Source organism: Bactrocera latifrons, unplaced genomic scaffold (assembly GCF_001853355.1).
Source record: "Bactrocera latifrons isolate USDA-ARS-PBARC rearing strain unplaced genomic scaffold, ASM185335v1 scaffold_413, whole genome shotgun sequence".
NCBI lineage: Eukaryota > Metazoa > Arthropoda > Insecta > Diptera > Tephritidae > Bactrocera > Bactrocera latifrons.
The window spans coordinates 166335-175536 of NW_017537061.1; the positions used below are offsets into that span (position 1 = coordinate 166335).

Consider the following 9202-nt stretch of genomic DNA (forward strand, 5'->3'; position numbering starts at 1 on the left):
TAATTTTTAAACTATTATTTTTTTTAATTTAATATTTTGCACAATTTAAGAAAATAATATTCGATTGAATGTATTTTTTTATTTATTTTATATTTTTTCCTATTTTTCATTACTTTTGTCTACCATATTTTCTTACTATTTATTTCAGGTTATGTTCTGCATTGTAAAACGCTAAGAAAATAAATATTTTCAAACCTAATAAGACCACAAAACATTTTACTACTGAAAAATTATGCTTAAAATGCTCCTGAAGGCACTTTAGTCCCGTTACTAGCGTTATAATCATAGAAATCCTCTCCACGTACTGAGAAAAAATATCGTAAAAATTCTTGCTTTTCTTAAAAAAAATGTCTTAATAAATCTCAGTAATTATTTGGCATAAAAAAAAATATATTAAAAAAATATTACATCTTCTTGTAATTTTTGGTTTTTTTCTTGCGGCATTTTTAATTTATTCTTATCGGTAAAAACAACTGTCTCTGCAACGGCAGTCATCACTTGTTTATAAATAAACTCGCATTTTTGCTAATGTTAAATTTAGCGCCTTTTCATTTACAAAACTGCCATACTTATTTACAAAATAACAACATAAATACCGCATTTGAATGCTTGAATGACAGAAAATTAATAGAAGCGGTGGGGAACAAGGAAGTCTTGTGATCATGGTGGCGGCTTCCCCCAAAAGACATGCGACCTGCCACTTGACGATGCCAACTACAACATTTGCACATCAACACCAACAACAAAAAAKCAAAAACAACAAAAAGCAAAAACAACAACACAAAAACGGCACAAAACTGCAATTCTAACACAATGCAATTTTTCACAACAACACTGCACTATCGTTTCATTTATATGCTTAACGCATTTGTGTGAAAAACATTTCATTTTGGAAAATTAAACAAAAAAAATTAGTATTACACCCACGCTTAATGCAAACGCAAAATTTTGTTGTCAATTATTGTTAAAAATTATTAATRCCATTTGTTGCTCAAATTACCGAAAAAAAAAAATATTTTGTTGCGCGCAGCTTTTTGTCGTTCATTCCGCAACTTTGGCGCAAAATAATTTCTTTTATGAGTGAAATGCTATTTTCGCGGGTCATTGCCCCACTGTGCGGCAYAGCAGCGTGTAGCGCAAACGCTGTTCCTGCAATTGCCAGTGTTGTTTTTGAATTAGCGAAGTGTGTATATACATACATAGATAACTTTGTGTATAGCACATAGAATTACACACACAAATTTCGCTGGCGTGAGAATTGCAGTTGTTTGAAGTGAGTACGTCGCACTGCTATAAATAACACAAGAATAATGTGTGTTAAAATTAGATGGCAACACGGCGAATGCCGAATATTTGGGTAAAAATGCAAAAAGTAAAAAACACGAAATATCATAAAAGCAATAATGATGAAGAAAATTGGCAAAATTAAAGGCGAAAAAAAATATTTATAATTGAAATTTCTTTAAGCAATAACGGACAAATGAACAATAAAGCAAGAAATTTAATAAGACAATAATAAAAAATATTCAACAACTAAAAACACATCTAGATGTGTATAAGAGACAGGGTGCATTTCTGTTAGTAATTATGTGTTCAGTTTGTATGGAAGCTATATGCTATGTAATCCGATCTGAAAATTTTTTTTCGGAGATTGCACCATTGTCTTAAACAATACCGCGTACTAAATTTTTTGATGATCCCTCGTCAAATCAAAAAGTTTTCCATACAAACGCTTTATTCCGAACGTTCGGTTTGTATGGCAGCTATATGCTACAGTGATCCGATCGGAACCATTTCTTCACAAGTGGCAACAGTCCCTTAGACAAAAACACCTGCAGATATCTCGTCAGCTGAAAAAGCTTATCATACAAGCACTTTATTAAGACAGTTCAATTTGTATGGAAGCTACAATGCTAAAGTTGTCCGAAATTGGCGGTTCTGACAAATGAGCAGCCTCTTGAAGAGAAAASAACTTGYACAAAATTTCMGACCGATATCTAAAAAACTTAGGGACTTAGTTCGCGTATATACAGAAGGAGAGCCAGACATGGCTAAATCGGTTCAGCTCTTGATGGTATCACTTATTTATGTCCTTACCGACTTTTCCTTCTGCGCGTTACAAACTTCGTGCCAAACTTGATATACCGTCTTCAGGGCATAAAAATTCAAAAATGTTAAATATTAGAAAAATTTAAAAAAAAAGATATAAAAAAAAATACAAATTTACACCACATGTAAATAAAACAAGTAAGGAAGGGCTAAGTTCGGGCGTCACCGAACATTTTATACTCTCGCATGATAAAGTGATAATCGAGATTTCATTATCCGTCATTTTTTTATTTTGCTGTAAAATTAATTAGATTAGATCAATTTGTGTACTTTGAGTATTGAATTGTATTTTCATTTATTTTAATTGTATTGAAAAGTTATAGTCCGAACACGACAATTTTTCCACAGGGGATACCTCAGCTCGAATACCGTATTTGTGTAAAGTTTTATTCCGCTATCATCATTGGTTCCTAATGTATATACGAGTATTATACAGAGAAGGCATSAGATGGAATTCAAAATAGCGTTATATTGGAAGAAGGCGTGGTTGTTAACCGATTTCATCTCTATATAACTCTATGTCTGACTCTTTTMGTTTTAGGACTTACAAACAACCGTTATGTGAACAAAACTATAATACTCTCCTTAACAACTTTGTTGCGAGAGTATAAAAATAAGAAACTATGTACTACTAAACGTATATTTAGCAGYCACGTAGTAGTTTTCCGCTRYTTGTCAAGCTATATGGTCCACCGACARCATCAGTCTAACGGCCGTCTGTGCTGCAAAGWTTTGGCAAGCGTCAACACCCCCCCTCGTGCACGCCTACACACACACACCACACTTCTCTAAAGCGGCTGCGGCAGCTATAGCATAGCATTAACAAATGTAGTGTGCAGAAAGACGCCGCRTCGTTAGCGCCACGATGAGCACGTAGCCGCCAACCATACATACTATGTATGAATTTGTACAAACATATCGACAAAATTTGTGAAAAATCGATTTGCTGTCTATACAGTGGGAGTATGTATACATAACTGTACATAATTATGGCAAAAGTCGAATTTTTTGTTTTGGGGAATCCTCATTTGCGCCGCCTATCAGTCGATTTCAGCTAGCTTTCTCTAACTTTTCTTGCGCTATAGCAATTTTTTTGTACTTCTAAGTATAGTATATATGTAAATATATATTTTATGTTGGACGTGCATAGCTACACTATATTTCTATTTTCTTTAGAGAACCTTCTTATATATATACATAAATATGTACCAAAAAATATCTCTTTGCATAAGAGTATAATTATACCCTGATCAGCTTGCCACGGTGTTTGTAAAACTCAAAACGCTATAAAATATATATATGTATATTTAAATGATCAGCGAGTTAAACTGAGTTGATTATRTCACATCCCTCGATCTCTACGACTGTATATACGCGAACTAGTCTCTAGATTTTGAGATACTAAGTTCATCAGTTTGTGAGATATGGGTCTGAAATTTTCAACATGTCCTTTTCTCAGCAAAAAACAGTATACTTGTCGAAATCGCCGATATTGGACAACTATAGCATATAGCTGYCATACAAACTGTGAGATCGAAATCAAGTCCTTGTATGGAAAACTTTTTTATTTGTCGGGAAAAATTCATCAAATTCGGCATGTTATTGTCTAAGGTAACGTTGTAATCTCCGAAGAAATTGTATAGATCGGACAACTAAATAATATAGCTGCCATACAAACTGAACGATCGAAATCAAGTCCTTGTATGGAAAACTTTTTTATTTCACAAGGTATCTTTACAAAATTTGGCATAAATTATTATCCAAAGCTTGGCTACACTCTATGAAGAAATTGTTAATATCGGACCACTATCGGATATAGCTGCCATACAAACTAACCGATCAAAATCAAGAAAAAATCTTTTTATACCATTTTAAGCTATAAAAAAATGCAACTGTGAATTGGTATTACAAATTCGCACCAAAGTTAGCGTTTTTTTCTGCTTCCATGTTTGTACTACTCGTTTGTGCGTTTATGTGCGCAAAGAATTTGTAAATACKCTCAGGTAAAAATTCAAAAACAAAAATTAAATCAGCAAAGCAAATATTTAACAATCATTATTTTTGTACTAAACGTTTTATGAACTGCTTTAGCGAGCAATGTGCAAACAAACAACTGGTATATAGCGTTAGCTTAGAATATATGCAAGCATATAGAGCGTTATGTGTCTGCATTTATTCCAATTTGCCTAAAATCCGCCGCGCAGCGGTCACTCACTCTCCCACAACGCTCATTTACAGGTGTCTGTGCGCATTTCAGCCGGCATTTATTGAATTTGAGGCAATTGCTTTGCCATTCCACAACAACATATGGAGGCAGTTTGCTACATACTATGTACATATTTACAGGCTATAAATATACTTACACACATACATACATAAATGCATGTTTGTAGTAGAGCTGTATAATTACTTTTCGCCAAAACAAAGCACAACACGACACATTAACGAACGTCTCACCGGCTTTAAGGCCAGCCTTCAACCTCTTCCCCACCCATGCAGCTACTAGCTGCTAGCGGCTCCCGTACTCCTATTTTATTTTATTGTATTTGCTTTAGCAATTTCCCGCTGTTGGGCAAATGTTTATTTTGTTTCGAGCAAAAAACAAAAAAAAACGTAAGCAAAAGTAGCAAAAGCGGCAGCAGTCATAAAAAGAAAAGTGAATAGAACAGCAGGCAGGTAGCGGTATGAGGTCATGGCCAATTTAATAGCCACCCGCAGGGCGTGTAATAACGGGTCGCGCGCTGCGACTAAAATGCCAATTTCCTTGGCGAAATTACATGCATATTTAAAAGTGTTGTAATGTCATTAAATAAAATGCGCGAATAAAACGAAATTAGCCAATTAAGAGTAAACGCCAATGGATATTACGTCTGGCGGCGCTGGCGGCGCCATACATTCGTCCGATCGGAAAAATAAAATGCTCAGAGATTGTAGCTTAGACCTTAAAAAATAATTCTCACCAAATTTTTTTGAAGAAATCTCGTCAAATAAACAAGTTTTTCATACAATAACTTAATTTTGATAGTTCAATTTGTATGGCAGCTATAYGCTATAGTGGTCCSATCTGAACAATTTATTCAGAGATCGTACCTCTGCCTTGGACATTAATCTGTACTAAATTTTGTGCAGATATCTTGTCAAATAAAAATGTTTTCCCTGCAGGCAGTTGAATTTGATTGTTCAATTTGCATGGCAGCTATATACTATAGTGGATCGATCGGAACAAATTTTTTGGAGATTATAGGGTTTCTTTGGATAATAGTAACTACTTCATTTTGTAAAGATACTTTGTCAAATAAGAGTTTTTCATAGAACAACTTGATTCTGATCGTTCAATTTGTATGGCAGCTATATGCTATAGTGATCCGATCCGAACAATTTATTCGGAGATTGTTTCTTTGCTTTGGACATTAATCTGTACAAAATTTCGTGAAGTTATCTTGCCAAATAAACAAGTTTTTCATACAATAACTTGATTTTGATAGTTCAGTTTGTATGACAGCTATATGCTATAGTGGKCCGATCTGAACAACTTATTCAGAAATCGTACCTTTGCCTTGGACGTTAATCTGTACTAAATTTTGTGCAGATATCTTRTCAAATAAAAAATTTTTTCATGCAGGCAGTTGAATTTGATTGTTCAATTTGTATTGCAGCTATATGCTATAGTGGATCGATCGGAACAAATTTTTCGCAGAATATAACGTTATATATAAATATGAAGTTCTTCAAACCATTTTTTGTTAAAAAGCCTAATTATATGCTACAATTTTAAGGTAATTGGCACATCCAACTTAAAACGTTGCCTACATTTAGAATTTCAATAAAAAAAAAATGTATATATGCAAGAAACATGCATAAAATAAAAAATAAGACAAATTCAATTAAATGATTAAAATATTGATTTTTTTCAGACAAATTTCAAGTATATACATATTGATATATTTCGAGTATATGTACATATATGCATAGGAATAGGAAAAAAACAAGCATGTAACAACCTATAGGACCTTGCAACTGACGCGCGAAATGAAAAAGCTACTCTCTAGTGGCRGTAATTCCAAAATTCAGAGGATTATGGTACTACCGAAGGCACACATGGCACTGGCACAATTAAACTCCAAATAAAAAAAGTTCTTTTTCAAAGCACCTTCTGGTGGCGCTTATTTGTTATTCATTGTCTTTTAAATAAAAATTAATTTTGGCAGTTTCAGGTAGAAAAACTTTAAGGTTATGTTATAGTTATCGACCCTGATTGACGTTGTCCACTCTTAGCCTCTTAGTAATGAGCTCTTTGGAATAATTGGGTTAAAAATAAGTAATTTTTATTAAAAGCGTATTCATGTCTGGGAATCTAAAGTACATAAGTTCCCACAACTCTAAAAGYTGCCACTGCCACGAAGAATAACATGTTTTTCTGTGGCACTTAGAGCGAAAACCAACCAAGAGGTGCCCCTACACACATATACATTGGAGGCAGCAAACAGCTTCTACTGACTAACTGCAGCAATACACAGACTCAAAAGGACTTTTATAACTTGTTCTACACAATTTTCGTCTTGTCATGCTGATGTTGCGACATTGCCGACGACAAGGTAATTTGGAGAAGCACGTCGCTGCTGCGAATTTAATGAGCATGTAACAGGCAGAGCACATGGAATATGCCTGCAGCRCCACTGCGCATGTGCTACTTCTGCACAACGCAGCAAAATCCCGGGTAATCCGACGAAATGAAGGCGAGTGTGAAGAAGTGCAATTGACGAACAAATGTGTACAAGGTGGGCAGAAGAACACGCCGCTAACTAAAGAGACAACAATGAAACACGAAAACGAATATAGAATAGAGAAAAGTGGAAAAACTTATAAGCCACTGGGATGTTGCGGTTGGGTACTAGCGTAGCAGGTGAAAAGAAAACGCAGCACAGGCACTGGTGCGACAAGCTGCAATGCGTCGCCGCCCAGCATAAAGCAAAATCGCAATGACCAGTACAGGTGCGGCGACACAGTAACACCGACACACACACACACACACACACACCACACAAGTGCAGCGTTAGTTGGCCGTGATGTGCTGCTAAAGGGGCGCGGCTCTGCAATGCAATTGTGATGAAATTCCCGTGGTCAAAAGGACACTCGGCATCGATCGCAACGCACAAACACACACAAACGTAGGGAGCATGCCAGTAACTGCGGCGGAAAGCGGCAAAGTGGCGAGGTAGCGGCAAAGTGGCGAGAAATTGCAAAATGGCAACATTAAGTTGCTTAGCTGTATGCGATTTACTAGCTGCGGTTTGGATTACGAGCAGCTTTGCAGCATGGCACGACACAGCTTCGTAATACGACAAGTAAACATTTTATGGTTGAACTTGCGAATAATAATCTGGTGATTTTCCTCGACGTTTTTTTCGCATTTTCAATGGGCCACTCTATTATATTCAACGGCTTGTTGCCACGTTCTATGCGCTCRTTGCCTTGCTTGTTTGCTCTCCCACTTCAGATACACGTATGTATGTATTTCTATACTATATACATATGTAYRTATGTATGAATGTGTGAGATATAACATTAAGTTAAATTACCAGACATTTAGACAACTTGACAAACAACAAACACAACACAAAATATGTAGAAGGGATRAAACAACAGGCAGCCACGCAACGAAAGGCATGCCAAGCATGCGGCCAAGAGTAGCAATGGAGTGATATTTTATTTCATGATTAAAATTCTTATTAATATGCTATTCTTATCTTGGCTGTACGCCATACGAAAAATTCGTACACACTTATACTTACATACATATACATATGTATGTAAAACAGATAGACACACATGCCTGCGCACCTAGATCAGTGCAAAGCAAAGGTGCTGTGCTATTGTGCACTCATTCCAATGGCAAGCAAAATGGCAAAACAACACAGCCGCGCAGTAATGAATTGCCGGTGGACCGAAACGACGACGACGCCGCCGYCCCACATGAGTGTGGTGGCAAACGATTGATTCTAAGGCAAGCGCTACCAACGCTCGCTATATTGCCGTGTTGTGTATGGCAAAAGCCGGCAGACAAGTGTGAATTTTAGCGTTTTTTCACTACAACATTACAAACATACACATAAACATCACTACACACATTTCTTTTATTTGAGTTTCTTAGTAATTTAGTAATTTTTTTTTTTTTTTTGCTTTTTTGCTATAGTTTTATCACTTTTTATTTTYTATATCTATGTATATATTTTTGGATTATATCGTTTTTGTCCGTTTGCTTTCGCCTATATATTCCTTTTCATGTTTTATGTTCCGAATAATTTATAAACGCGCGTGCTGTTCGTTACCTCCTCCGCAATTAATTTGCACACACAATCTTTCATTAGAATCCTTATTTATGCGCCATGATGCCATAGGCATGAATTGRTATTGTTGTTGYTGTTTTTGTGAAATTGAAAAAAATTTGTTAACATTGTGTGTATGAATGGCGGGTAAATTGGACCAATAATCGAGAAAATGTTGGTTCGATTTAGGCTTAATAATGCGATTCCATATTTTATGAGTTTTTTGGCGTTGCCATAAAATGCGAATTGGAATTATTTAATAGAAACATATGTGCACATTTCCATCACATTACTTTCGTCATTTTTTGCGTTTATTCTATTTTTGTTCGTTTGATTTAAATGGCTCAATGAATTAATTTTAAGAATTAATGGTTTAAAATAAATTGAAAACAATTCGAGAACACATTTTTGATTCAATTATTATTACTTTTCTTTAGTGTTCATAAATATTAATCATTGCTTATTCATATTATTTTTGTTAACTGTAATTTTTATTATTTTTTTCAGTTTTTTTTTTACTTTGTAGGCAGAATTTTGTGTATGTACTTTATTTATAAAGCTAAATTATTTTTTTAAATTATTTTTTTTTGTTTCAAATGCATCTCGGCTGATTAAATACAAATTTATTAATTTCATTTGCTTTCAATTAGTTTACCTTATTCTTCAGCATATAGTATTATTTCAGTGAATAATAGTGAATTCAGTTTTATTTATAATGCACTCATTTTAATGTTGCTACTAACTTTATTTAATTTTATTATTTCACT

General features: G+C 34.8%; 1 protein-coding gene across 2 annotated transcripts in view; it reads right to left on the minus strand.

Annotated features, from left to right (window-relative positions):
• LOC108972670 (calmodulin) overlaps nucleotides 1-9202 on the minus strand; it is a 25165-nt gene that overhangs the window by 6659 nt on the left and 9304 nt on the right. The gene's annotated exons all lie outside the window — the stretch shown is intronic.